Source organism: Carassius auratus, chromosome 39, assembly GCF_003368295.1.
Source record: "Carassius auratus strain Wakin chromosome 39, ASM336829v1, whole genome shotgun sequence".
NCBI lineage: Eukaryota > Metazoa > Chordata > Actinopteri > Cypriniformes > Cyprinidae > Carassius > Carassius auratus.
This window is the reverse complement of record NC_039281.1, coordinates 1,573,008-1,587,544: the sequence shown is the minus strand read 5'-3', so window position 1 is coordinate 1,587,544 and position 14,537 is coordinate 1,573,008.

Sequence of the window (14,537 nt, the reverse complement as noted above, 5' to 3'; positions counted from 1 at the left end):
TCATTCGCACATCTTCACAGCTGTCAGTTACAGATGGTGGGGAAATATTTGAGCAGCACAAATCTATGAATTTCTCTCTTCATTGTGTGAGTCGAGACGTTTTTACTTTACTGGGACATGCCCTGTCCTCTTCCCTGCTACTTGAGAAAATAAAAAATAAAAAAAATCCAGCTGAAACTAGATACAAGTTGTTCTCATTTTGTAGGCATATTTTTATTCTCCCAAGAAAATAATTATAATATTAGAAGCACATGCACTTCTTGAGTACTGCTTTAAATTAGTGTAAAAACTAATCTAACATTTGTGTCTTATTTCAGCATGAATGTGACCTCATCTGTTTTGGTCCTTAATGGGGCTGACTTTAGAATAATTTGCCAAAATCTCCGTGTCAAAGCATTCAGCCCCTAGAAATATTCTCTTGTATCTATTCTGTTCACTTGAGAAATTATGCCCATTTCATTTGAAGAAATCTGTAATCTGATTGAGACTGGTTCTCCCATGTCAAGCACCCAGCTTGTTTGTGCACACACTCTGCTGTGATCAGTGTGCGAATGTGCTGCGACATATCAAAGAACGTGAAGTGAGTGTTTGTTTCCAGCATGCTGCAGTAATCTGGGTATAGACTGCTCACTCGGCCGCTGATGTGTCATGTCTGTTTCTCCAAATGACCCAATATGCCCGCTACCGAAGATTATGTCATTTATGAAGAGCTTGGAATGCGGACAAAGAAGCGGATTGTTGGCTTTCATGGAAGGGAAGAGATAAACTTCCAGGATGCAGGATTATTTGTTTGTGTTCTCCTTTTCTGCCAGTCTGATATGATGGAATCTGGTACTTGTTATTCCTGATTGTCAGGGTTGTAAAATGCCTCACCATTTACCCTGATGAAAACCTTTAATTGGTCGTTATTGATTCCAGTCCCAGAGCACATGCTATTTGCTATTTTTAACTTTTGGTTCATTGCAACAATCAAGCAGTAAGTGTTGCATATTCTCCATTGGGCTCAAGTCCTATAATTTCACATTGAAAGAAAATAACTAACTCCCCACTTTTGTACTGTGCACTGTTGGACTGTTGATTCCTTTGTGGTGCAGTGTTTTAATGAGGCTTATGGTGCAGCCTCTCATATTCAAGTATAGTTCAGTGGGACTTCTCATTTTTAAGGGCAAGTACTTGCCTGCATATACCTGCAAATTCCCTTGACAGCTGCCTCTTATGATGTTCCTGCTTCTCCTGGAGAAGGGGAAGAAAACTGTGGAAGATCATGGCGGAGACAGCACAATTCCCAAAGGATACAAACCGTCTACAGCAATTAATTCACTGGCATGTTTATGTTACACTGATATTTCATTTTGCAATGCAAAGTTACATGATTTGTGATGTTTTTAGGGTGAGTGGAGGCTGTTTAGAAAAAAAAAAACACAATTTATTCAGGATGATAATAGAATCTTGGAAACAAATCCAGTGCATGGGTCATTCCTGTTATGTTGTGCATTTTCAAATCCCTGTTTGTTTCAATATTTGTTTGTCGCTAATATTTTCGGCAAAATGATGCATTTAAAAGTTAACGACCAAACAGATGTTTATAAAAGTTCACATTGCTGTTTCGGGTTAAATATAACATGGATAACAATAAATAAATATTTTTTACCAGGTTAAATGTTGATTATTAGGAACTTACACCTGTTTTTGTAAACATCTCTACCAAACCGTAGATTGCATGCATCCGTCACGTTTGTAATTTTTCTAACACATTTTATTCGTCTTTGTAGTTCTGGACTGAATCTTTTGCCAAAGTGCAATGGATTGTGGGTAACTTAAGCCATTAGAGTGTGCATGGATCCACACTTCAAAAACTTCACTTCACTTCACTCTTCACTTTTAACATACTATGCTTTGGGACACACTTGTTCTAATCTCATACGCCTACTATTTAGGATGGATAGTATAAACATTGAGACGCAGGGTAAGTGTTAGCAATGGATTCGATTAGGTCTGTGATATTTAATGGAATGGAATATTTTTTTCTTTTCTTAGGATAAATATCCAGTTTGCTTAGATTAGAAATGTAACAAATTATAATAAATAAATAAATAAAACTGTTACAAATATCAAATAGCTATCATATAAACTACTGTAATTGTCAATCCCTCACTGAATGGCTGACTTTAAATCTTTATTTCCATCCTGTTAATTTTCTTATAATTAATACAGTTTAAAAGCTTGATTTTGACCAGAACATCTTTCTGATAGTCTGCTGAAATTCTTCCTTCAATTACAATGCAAGCATATTTATTCAAGTTGTAGAGATAAAATGTAATGCAAACCAGGAATGACCTGCATAGCAGTGACTTTGGTGTTCAAACATCAAATTTTTAGTCTATCAAATGAGCTTTAGGTTTTGGATAGAATATTTGAGGTCTTTTAAAAGCCACCCTCTTCTTTGATCGTTGACTCAGTGACATTTAGTGTTGCAGTGGGTAGCCAGTCTTCTTTTGTTTTGTGTCTGACAGTGCTGTTTGACGAACTACAGGACTGGTTCATTACGATTCAATCCCAGTGCCTCTTAAGCCCGGAACAGCTGCTCTCGCCTCAAACAAACTTAGAGGAGGGGAAATGTGCTCTCTGCGATCTGTTCCTAGTTGTCTTCTAACGCAGCCTAAGCACACAACCCTCCAACAAAAAGTGACTTGACATAGATCCAAGTGTTGCAGTATATTGTAGGCCACATATCTTGTAGGCAGCTTTCAGTGTACTGTACACAGATGATTTTTCACTTAGGGAAACTTTTCTTTGTCCTTGTATGATTTTAAAGTTTTTTATTTCATTTTTTTTTTATTTATGATAATTATCATTATTAGACTTTTTTATAATTATTATTTATATAAAATGGTTTACTTTTAATTACATTTAATATTGTACATATTAAAATTACTTACTTTAAAATTACTTATTAATTAGCAATATTAAATTAGAAATTAGAAATATTAAAACTAGTCCCCCATTCAGACTGCTAAGGCTAATTTGTACATTTTTATTACTTTTTTTTTTATACATTTTTGTGTTCTATTTGAACAGCAGAGTGACAGTTTAAAGATCAGCAGTGTCTTTATTTATTTAAATGTAATCAATTATACTCAGTTCCTCTTCAGGAACTCGAGCTGTGTCGAGAACGTTTGGGGAACGCGTCCAGCGTGACGTCTCTGAATAACATGTATAATCAGTCCAAAGGAAGGGCGAGACGTCATAGGCGGGTGACGTCAGAGACCAGGAAGCATAAAAGCATGAGCGGCGAAGCCGGATATCAGCCTTGTGTCTTCAGCAAGCGCTCTGTGTGTGTGTCAGTCGCTATGTGTTTGTGAGTCTTATTTAGTGTCGTTTGTCCACTGATAAACTCTATTGTCAAAGCTTCAATCAAGGGAAGTTTTGGGCGAGAGCAGGCAGCGCTCAGGCTGTGTGTTTTCCCTGCCAAAAAAAAAAAAAAAAAACAGGGGTAGGGACACACGCTGCTCGTGTGTTGTCTGCTTGAAAGTGAAGCGCGCAGTGTCAGCTCTCGAGAGAGTTGACGGCTGCGATGCAAGCCTTTGCTTCACTCTCAGAAGGCTCTCTTTGAGGAGAGAGCTTTCACTGGCGTTTCTCGCGGTGCCAGTCCCGCTTTCGCCGAGGCGAAACGGTGGTTGTGCTCGCGGGACTCGCTTTCGGATCTGCTGGAAGGAATGTAAGACGGGCAAGTCCCTATCTTCTTTCTTAGCCACCAGGTCCAGCGCCCGCTCTCGGTGGTCGGAAGCCCGCGTTTGCGGCACTTTCTCCCCGATGAGAGGGCGCGACGGCGCGACAGCGCTGCCTGTCTTTCTCTGAGGAGATTGATGTGGAAAGGTGTCGATGAGCTCGCCAGTTACACAAGCACCAGTCACACAAGCACCAGTTGCACAAGCATATTATGCCTATTAACATAAGCAGCATTAATGAAGAGTGGAGCTCACGCAGTCAGCTCTCGGGGGGCTGACTGTGCTTTTCTCGCTGTTAAGCGCTCCACTCTCGCCGGGCACGCTCTGAGGAGTGTGTCCGTGCATGCGATCCTGCAGTTGCAGTCGCGCTGTTGCCGAGGCACAGTTGCGGTCGCGCTGTTGCCGAGGCATAGCAGCGGCCGTGATAGCGGGAATCGCACATGATCTGGCGAACGGGTTGGAGACGGCTCGTCCTATCTCTGCCCGTTTTCACTAGATCTAGAGCTCGTGCTCGAGGCTTCGAAAACAGCGCTGCGGTTTATTCGTCCTTTGAGACAGCTCGCAGCTGCAGCATGTTCTCTCGCTGGGCACGCTCCGAGGAGTGTGTCCGTGCATGGGATCCTGCAGTTGCGGTCATGCGGTTGCAGCGGCACAGCGGCAACCGCGATAGCGGGAATGGCACATGATCTGGCGAACGGGTTGGAGACTGCTCGTCCTATCTCCGCCCGTGTTCACTAGATCTAGAGCTCGTGCTAGAGGCTTTGAAACCAGCGCTGCGGTTTATTCGCCCTCTGGGACAGCTCGCTGCTGCTGCATGCTCTCTCACCGGGCACGCTCTGAGGAGTGTGTCCGTGCATGCGATCCTGCAGTTGCGGTCGCGCTGTTGCCGAGGCACAGTGGCGGCCGCGATAGCGGGAATCGCACATGATCTGGCGAACGGGTTGGAGACGGCTCGTCCTATCTCCACCCGTGTTCACTAGATCTAGAGCTCATTCTCGAGGCTTGGAAACCAGCGCTGCAGTTTCTTCGTCCTCTGAGACAGCTCGCTGCAGCATCCATCTTTCTCTGGGGAGATTGATGTTGTTTGTGTGACTGAGTAGCCGAGGCAATGCGTGTATTACATGGTTTCATTTTTATGTGAGTTTTTCTACACCAGACCGTGTTGACTAGTCTGGTTGCTGACTACATTTAATTCTAAGGAATAAAATGACATTTATCTGACTATGTGAAGTTAGATGTACAGGGGCTCTAGGGATGTGATTTCTTTTGTGAGAACACGTGTGTACCGCTCTTCCTCTGAGGAGGTTGAGGCGGTCAGGGGCTGCTGGGCGGAGCAGTCCCAACCGTGTTCCAGCCCCACGTGCCGGGGGTGTCACTTTTGTACTCCGCAGACGCTAGAGTCAAAGTGGTGCTCCCAGGCCGAAGGCTTCTAGTGGAAAGCAGTTCTATGGACCATTGTTTTCGCTGGATAGCCTTCATCATAACGTCCTGACGCCGAGGACGTTTTGAGGGCCAGCTCCCTCTGGGGAAGAGTGGTGTACACCGCATTACATGGTGCCCGTCTCTCCTCAGTGCCCTCAGGAGATCGTTCTGCCAACCCTGCCGGTGTTCCAGAGCGCAGCGATCTCCGGCGAGTGCTTCTCTCAGTTACCGCCCAGAAACGTAGCGGTGCTGAGAGGCTCGCTACCTCTACGGAGGTCTCTAGAGCAGCTAGTACGGTCGTCCCCTGCCGGTCCACCACTTCAGGGCACCGAGCTAGTGGCTCTAGGCGCACCAGAGGCCAGTCTCGCGAGACTGGTTCCCTTAGGAGGTCACATGGCGGTGTGGGAGCCCCTGCCAAGTGTACTTCACGGGGTCCTGCCCCGAGCAGGCTCTGGTCTAGTCTTCCTAGCAGACGATGTGGGTCTGAGGACCGTCGTTTTTAGGAGACTTCAGCTACGAGAGTCCTGATGCTGCGGCTCAGGACCTCGGAGGGCAGGCCCCTCTGGGGAAGAGCGGTGTACACCGCATTACACGGTGCCCGTCTCTCCTCAGTGCCCTCAGGAGATCGATCTGCCAACCCTGCCGGTGTTCCAGGGCGCAGCGGTCTCCAGCGAGCACTTCTCTCAGTTACCGCCCGGAAATGTAGCGCCTGGCTCGCGACCTCCTGGGAGGTTTCCAGAGCAGCTAGTTCGGCCGTCTCCTGCCGGTATTTTGAACCTCTCAGTCAGGGGACTGAAGTTTAGCACGACTGCACAGGCCAAGTCCGAGGACTAGTGTGTCACGATCTATCAAAAGATGCACTTATCTCCATCCTTCTTCATCGGAAGTTCCTGAGGTTTGCTTTTGGGGGCAAAAGCCTACCAATAAGGATCTTCCACTGGCCTTGCACTCTCACCCCACACTTTCCTGACTCAACCACATTGTTGATTGGTTGATATCAGCTGAATCTGAGCAGATGGCGGTTCAGCACCGAGGTGTCGTTCTCGCTCACATGATAGAGCTGGGGTTAAGACTTAACACCAAGAAAAGTGTGCTTTCTCCAGTTCAGAGAACCACTTATCTGGGCATGGTGTGGGATTCGACCACGATGCAGGCACGTATGTCACCTGCTCGGATCGAGACAAAGACAAAGTGCCATGATATATATATATATATATATATATATATATACACACACAAACGCATTGCCACTCAAATGACTCAAAGCAGAATTGAGAGCAGATTCGTGCTTCTAATCCAGCTAAGCAGACATAAGCTCTAGCTGATGAAATGTATGATTGACATCCACCAGTCCTGAATAACGGCCTTTTACTGTTCATTAAAATGAAATTACAGAGCCTGATGAGGATGTATTTCTCTGCAGGTTTGTTGGAGTTGCGTTTGTTTTTTAAGGTCAAGCACAGCAGGGAAGTTTGCACACGTAAGCGTACAGGTGTGGGCCGATTGTATTATGGTGCTGTGGATGGTGTCTTCTGGGACACACTCAGCCAGAGTGTGATGCCGATGGGAAGAGCAGAGCATATCCTTCACAAGCTGTTCCCAAGCTTTCACTGCTGCTAAATACAGTATAACACTACCCATAGCTATTGGGGATGTTTGTTTTTTTGAGCACTGTTTTTTTTTTTCTCTTCTATATCTATATATATATATATATATATATATATATATATATTTATCACAAAGACACTGTGCCTTGCAGTGATGTAATTTACAAGACTTTTTCCCAACAGTGTAATTCATAAAAAACATGAATTTGCTTGAATTGCCACAGCACTTGTGAGTGGCTCTCAGTGGTGGAACTGGCAAGAGCATCTTATAACAGAAGGTGCCTTTTGTAAGGAGCAAGGCATTTCAAAATTAAAAATATATATATATATGTGTAAAAAAAAAAGCACTCTTTGTAATGTAGGGTCTCTGAATGAAAGATATTGCATTTCAAAACTTTTTAATTCTACATTTCAATATTTTTAGAGAACGTTCTGCTGTTATGCTAGGGTGTTGAGAGTGCTGACTGTTTGCTAGGATGTTCTGCTTGCAAGAATAAAACATTCAACCCAGAAGTCATTCTGTTCCCTAGATTTGACTCTAGTTTCTATAAATATATGCCTGTTGGATTCTCCCACACTTTTAATTGTCTACCAGGCAAAACATTTACCTTTTGTGCATTTGAAAGAAGTTTTTATCCGAAGTGACCTACATTGTATTCAAAGTATGCATTGTACTATTTCTTGCATTCCCTGCATTCTAACAAAAAGCTACCAAATCTGTCATTGTGGCCATAGCCTTTCAAAAGGTAATAACAGGCACCAAATTAAAGCCATGTTTTCTGTTCATACACTGTATAAAATCTTCAATACTTGATAAGCCATATTCCAGTACTGGTGATGGGCATTCTGTTTTCTGACATGCACTGCACACAGTAGACCAATCACAACAGACTGGGTCATCAGACCAATCACCACAGATTAGTGTCATGCAAAGGAGAGGTTTGGAAAAATAAATCGTTGAGCGAATCGTTTAAGAGTCATTGAACAAATAAGGTAAAAATAAATGCTTATTATAAGACAATGAAAGTGTTTTTTGACCTTGCATGTGTAATGATGAGGTTCGGATCCATGTGCAGAACTTTTAATGAGAATGGTCAGACAGGCAATGATCAGCAACAGCGTCAGGTATATAGGGATAACCAGAATCGAAAACAGGAACAAGCAGATGTCGGGGGCAGGCAGCAGAGAATCAGAGTCGGTATAAACAATCCAAAAGGTCAGGTACAGATAGATCAAACACAAGGAAAACGCTCGGAAATGACAGACACAGCAAATCAAGACTTCGCAGAGAGTGATAGTGAGTGTGCTGCTTATATGTGTGTGTAAATGAGGTGCAGGTGTGGCAAGGAGATTGACTGAGGAATGATGTGCAGGTGTGGCAGGGTGATTGTGATGCTGGGACTCATAGGAAATGTAGTTAGGGTGTGGTGCAACAGATAGGAAGTGCTAGAGTCCGAGTGACATCTGGTGGTTAATGTGGAATTGTCCTGATAGGAGTGCCCTCTACAAAAGTTCATGGGCACTCCATGTAATGATCGTGACATAGCACCTGTGCTCATGAAGATCGTTGGTGACTTGACTGTGCTCATGAAGATCAACTGTGACTTGACTTAGTTCACGGAGGTTAATGGTGACTTGACTTGGTTTCTGAGGATCAACTGTGACTTGCCTTGGCTCATGAAGTTTAACTGTTGTTTTACTTGACTCTTGGGTGTTAGAGGTGACTTGACCCATCTCTGGAGGGTCGACGGTGACTCGACCCATCTCTGGAGGGTCGACGGTGACTCGACCCATCTCTGGAGGGTCGACGGTGACTCGACCCATCTCTGGAGGGTCGACGGTGACTCGACCCATCTCTGGAGGGTCGACGGTGACTCGACCCATCTCTGGATGGGTCCACGGGGGAACTGACCTGACTCTGGATGGGTCCACGGGGGAACTGACCCGACTCTGGATGGGTCCACGGGGGAACTGACCCGACTCTGGATGGGTCCACGGGGGAACTGACCCGACTCTGGATGGGTCCACGGGGGAACTGACCCGACTCTGGATGGGTCCACGGGGGAACTGACCCGACTCTGGATGGGTCCACGGGGGAACTGACCCGACTCTGGATGGGTCCACGGGGGAACTGACCCGACTCTGGAGGGTCCATGGGGAACTGACTCGACTCTGGAGGGTCCACGGGGAACTGTCCACGGGGAACTGACTCGACTCTGGAGGGTCCACGGGGAACTGACTCGACTCTGGAGTGCCTGTAGAGACGTGAGACGCCTCGGCTTTGGGCACTGCCTCTGGAACGGCCTCGGGCACTGCCTCGGTAACGATCACCGGGCTTTGAGGAATGGTAGACGCCCGTCTACTCCTCCTCTGCCCTCTTTGGTGGCGAGTCGGTGGCTCCTTGTCTGGAGGCTCAGGTGCTGAGTCGGCCATCTTGTGCTGTGGCGCTGGGCTGGTGGCCATCTTGTGCTGTGGCGCTGGGCTGGCGGCCATCTTGTGCAGCGGCGCTGGGCTGGCGGCCATCTTGTGCAGCGGCGCTGGGCTGGCGGCCATCTTGTGCAGCGGTTTTGGGGCTTTAAAGTCCTCTGCCTCTGCCACAGTGAAAGGAGAACCACATAACAAGAGCGAAAAGTCCATTATATCCCTTAAGCTGCAATTAAACTCCCCTCTAGGTAACCATGATTTTACTGGTTCATTGAGTCCAAAACAGAATAAATCCTTAAACAAGATTTCAACGTCTAGAGGAACTCGATACACCAATTCACAGAACTGTTGAACATAGTCCTATATAGATCCATCTCCTTGCTTAAGATTTAACAGCAGATCAACTGGATCTGTGGTTAGGCTGGATTGGTGATATGCCGACATTGAAACAGGAACCGATACCTCAGTGACAAGGGGATACCAGGCTGCTGGATCCTAGTATGGCGAAGTCTTCTGTAATGATGAGACAGAGAGATTCGGATCCATGTGCAGAACTTTTAATGAGAATGGTCAGACAGGCAATGATCAGCAACAGCGTCAGGTATATAGGGATAACCAGAATCGAAAACAGAAACAAGCAGATGTCGGGGGCAGGCAGCAGAGAATCAGAGTCGGTATAAACAATCCAAAGGTCAGGTACAGAGAGATCAAACACAAGGAAACCGCTCTGAAATGACAGACACAGCAAATCAAGACTTCACAGAGAGTGATAGTGAGTGGGCTGCTTATATGTGTGTGTAAATGAGGTGCAGGTGTGGCAAGGAGATTGACTGAGGAATGATGTGCAGGTGTGGCAGGGTGATTGTGATGCAGGGACTCATGGGAAATGTAGTTAGGGTGTAGTGCAACAGATAAGAGGTGCTAGAGTCCGAGTGACATCTGGTGGTTAATGTGGAATTGTCCTGATTGGAGTGCCCTCTACAAAAGTTCATGGGCACTCCATGTAATGATCGTGACAGCATGCATGTCATCCTTTCATAGTCCATGATAGGGGCACTTTAAGTATAGTACGTTTCTGCAGAATTTGCATTTATCAAGACAAAAGAAGAATAAACATTTACCTAAACTAATCAAAAAGAGAATCAACTTCCAAACTGAGATCAAACGAGAGGAAGAACAATTAGTGGAACGATTAGGATGGGTGAACTTCCAGGCCATGTACTGAAAAGTCAGACAGAATAGATGTTTCAAAATAACTTTACAAATCGTACAAAAATAGCAAATCTCATGGAACATTTGAGGGTCCAAAGCCATCAATGTTTTCTGATCTGGGGTCTCTGTTTTCATCTTTAAACACCCAAGAGAGCTCCAAATTTATTTACAGTAAAAAAATCTAATCTTGTAAAGTACAAAGTATATTATTGAAATAAATTACTGGCAACATTTTGTTATCTTCATAATCTTTGGTAAAATAGCATATGAAAAATTATGGAAAGTAAATAAGTCTGTAATGAAACCAATCTATCCACATGGTGAGTTGTCTGTTTCTGAAATCAAACCAAAAAGCAGTTAACGAGTTCATTTGCCCAAATAATCTTTAGTAAATTATGTTTAATTATTTGGTGTTCTGCCCAATGATGAGGGGCTCAATGAAGCAGCTTCAACTTGAGCTCTGATTTACCCCAAAGGGACTTAATGTAGTATATGATTACAAAGTGCAAAGTATCTTATGTGAAGGTGGAGATTGGTGAGGTGGACTGGAGAGAGGTAAGCAGCTGCTTATATACTCTGGCTGTTGATTGAAAGATTAGATGGGGCTTGCTCCTCCCTAACTTACATTTAGCAGCTTCATAAAGTAGGCCTAAATTAGTTCTTCTTTTTCTGAATTATTTGTACTTATAAAATTAATCAATTTATAAAATGCATGCCAGAATCTGCATGGTGAGATAAAATGTTCAAGCTGTTTGTTAGCTCTATGGTTAATTTAAGCTTCTCTTTTGAAGCAGACACTATGGACCGAGTTAAAACAGTTCAGGGGATTTCACCTATATTCATATATATATTTTTTAAATTCCTCTTCATCAGGGTAAAGAGTTTATATGCAGAACCCATCGGTTCATTTCTACCTCCCAGCATTTGTAGAATTGATTTTATTTTATATTTTTTTAAGTTGCCTGTGCATGAAAGCAGGTATGTTCCTGTGGGTATAGAGGCCATTTGGTTACCTTGCATATCAAAGGAAACACCCTGAAAATACTTTGTTTGAAGGTATGAAAAACAGGAAGAGGCTTGTAGATCATGTTTTATTGAGAGATTTAATTGTGCTGCGTTTTACAGAGGAATATGTTCACCTCATAACAGTGGAAATGCTTGTGGCTCTTTAAATATAAAAGAATAATGTTGTGTTTTTTCTGTTACTGAATTTAAGCCAACAAATTAAAATGTGTTACAGAACAAGGTCCCATAACAATAGCTATTGCATAACCTGTAGAAATATGTACAAATAAGTAAAATAAGCTTGGTTTCAAAACCTGTAAGTGGACTTATTTGCTGTCTACTGTTCTTACCTCTTACTCAATTGGCTAAGAAATAAAATACACTGCTGGACAATAACCAACAATTTGTATTCTATAATATTTTGTTATATATTTTTTATATGTTTATTATTATATGATTATGATTGGTTTATAATACTAAAAACACCTTTTCTATTTGTATCAAATAATAAGGAAGAAAATATATTTTATAGCTTCTGTACTGTAATAAATATGTCAGTTAGCACTGTATCATTTATACACTTTGTTTATTACCTGAAGAATCGAAAAACAAACCATATACACTTACCTAAAGGATTATTAGGAACACCGGTTCAATTTCTCATTAATGCAATTATCTAATCAACCAATCACATGGCAGTTGCTTCAATGTATTTAGGGGTGTGGTCCTGGTCAAGACAATCTCCTGAACTCCAAACTGCATGTCAGAATGGGAAAGAAAGATGATTTAAGCAATTTGAGAATGGGCTGACTGATTCCAGCTGATAGAAGAGCAGCTTTGACTGAAATAACCACTCGTTACAACCGAGGTATGCAGCAAAGCATTTGTGAAGCCACAACACACACAACCTTGAGGTGGATGGGCTACAACAGCAGAAGACCCCACCAGGTACCACTCATCTCCACTACAAATAGAAAAAGAGGCTACAGTTTGCACAAGCTCACCAAAATTGGACAGTTGAAGACTGGGAAAATGTTGCCTGGTCTGATGAGTCTCGATTTCTGTTGAGACATTCAGATGGTAGAGTCAGAATTTGGTGTAAACAGAATGAGAACATGGATCCATCATGCCTTGTTACCACTGTGCAGGCTGCTGGTGGTGGTGTAATGGTGTGGGGGATGTTTTCTTGGCGCACTTTAGGCCCCTAAGTGCCAATTGGGCATCGTTTAAATGCCACGGCCTACCTGAGCATTGTTTCTGACCATGTCCATCCCTTTATGACCACCATGTACCCATCCTCTGATGGCTACTTCCAGCAGGATAATGCACCAGGTCACAAAGCTCGAATCATTTCAAATTGGTTTCTTGAACATGACAATGAGTTCACTGTACTAACATGGCCCCCACAGTCACCAGATCTCAACCCAATAGAGCATCTTTGGGATGTGGTGGAACGGGAGATTTGTGCACTGGATGTGCATCTCACAAACCTCCATCAACTGCAAGATGCTATCCTATCAATATGGGCCAATATTTCTAAAGAATGCTTTCACCACCTTGTTGAATCAATGCCACGTTCTGAAGGCGAAAGGGGGTCAAACACAGTATTAGTATGGTGTTCCTAATAATTCTTTAGGTGAGTGTATTGTTGTTATGTTGTAATCATTTATTGTCTTCACATTCCAGTTTCAGCTTAGCTACAGCAATAGCGGGATTGCCTTTGTCCATATTGTATCCAAAAAGATGTGACTTGTCTCTTTTAATTTAAATCTAGTTTTATTCACAATAGCTCTTAAAAAACCTATATGTGAACATACTTGGCTGAATAAAGTGCAAGGGTAGATTAAAGATTTTATTTCATGTCGGGAGGACATGTCCTCTGTGTTTTCTATGACCACGCTGCAGGGAGCCACTGCAAAAGGATGCAGTGAGAGCCGCTGGTTGCCGACCCCAGGTCTATATAGGCACTGATTTTATTACAATAGGCAGAAATTCTTTTGTGGGCCATAAAAAAAAGAGTACTTGACTCATAATTTTCTTATGTTTAATGTTAGTGCATGTTACTAAAATAATTATGTTCAGGACAAATTTACATAACATACAAAAGCCTGATTAATTAATTGTTTCTCATGGGGATGTAAGCAGTTTTCAACACTTACAGGGGTTAGTCAGTGTTTTTTTTTTTATTGCCATCTGAATCTAGAATGCCAGTATTTTCATTGCAGTGCATTCTGGGATTGTCCTAACAGGGTTTGCATCTGGAGTGCACTAACTCACACTAGTGACCTAAAAAAAAGCTCAAATTTGTCTCTCTGCTGATTTAATTTACCTACAAATGTGTCTCTTTAGGTCTTTCTCAGGATTTGCTTGGTGGTGAGTGACACAGCTGTGAAAATTTTAAAAGGGTTTGAATTTTAAAGGTGTATTCGTGGCATGTAGAATTAACACTGTGATTTATTAAGGCCTGAGATGGTGACAAAGCAAATGCTTCAGAGATGGACTGTAAATTAAGAGCTAAGTGGATCATATTAGCTGCAATAGATTGAGAACTGTCCTTTGGAGTTGAGTTTCTCATTTAAAAGGCAATGTTCTTTTGCTGCAGTCTCAGGTGTTGCATCCCTGACAGCTGCGGTCGTTGGAAATGATGTAAGTTTTTATTACCTTACTGCTGCACCATGTCTTTAGGAGTGCTGTCTTTATATCCATCTACATTCACAGCTGTGAATCGAACACTGTCTGCCTTACTTTAACTTAATTCTCCATAAAGTGTTCATAAAAGTCAGTATTCAGCTGGTTTATGTAAGGATCAACCGAAGTGGTCTGCACACCTGTTATGGCTTCATTCATACAAAATAACGAAAACTATGGCAGAAAACATGCCACCATCTATTTATTTTATTTATTTATTTATTTTTTGAGTGAGAGTTATTCTATAATTATTGTAAAGGCTTTATTTCATAGGAGATTATGATCTTTTTCAGTTTATGTTTTATATTTGCGGTAGCCCAAAACCGTGTTTCAAAATATTCAGTATAGATTATGTCTGAACAGGCGTTCAATTTAAGTCACTCATACTGAGGGTAACTGGAGACAGTTGCTGCCTTGATATCCACACTCCATCGATACATATCAATCTTTA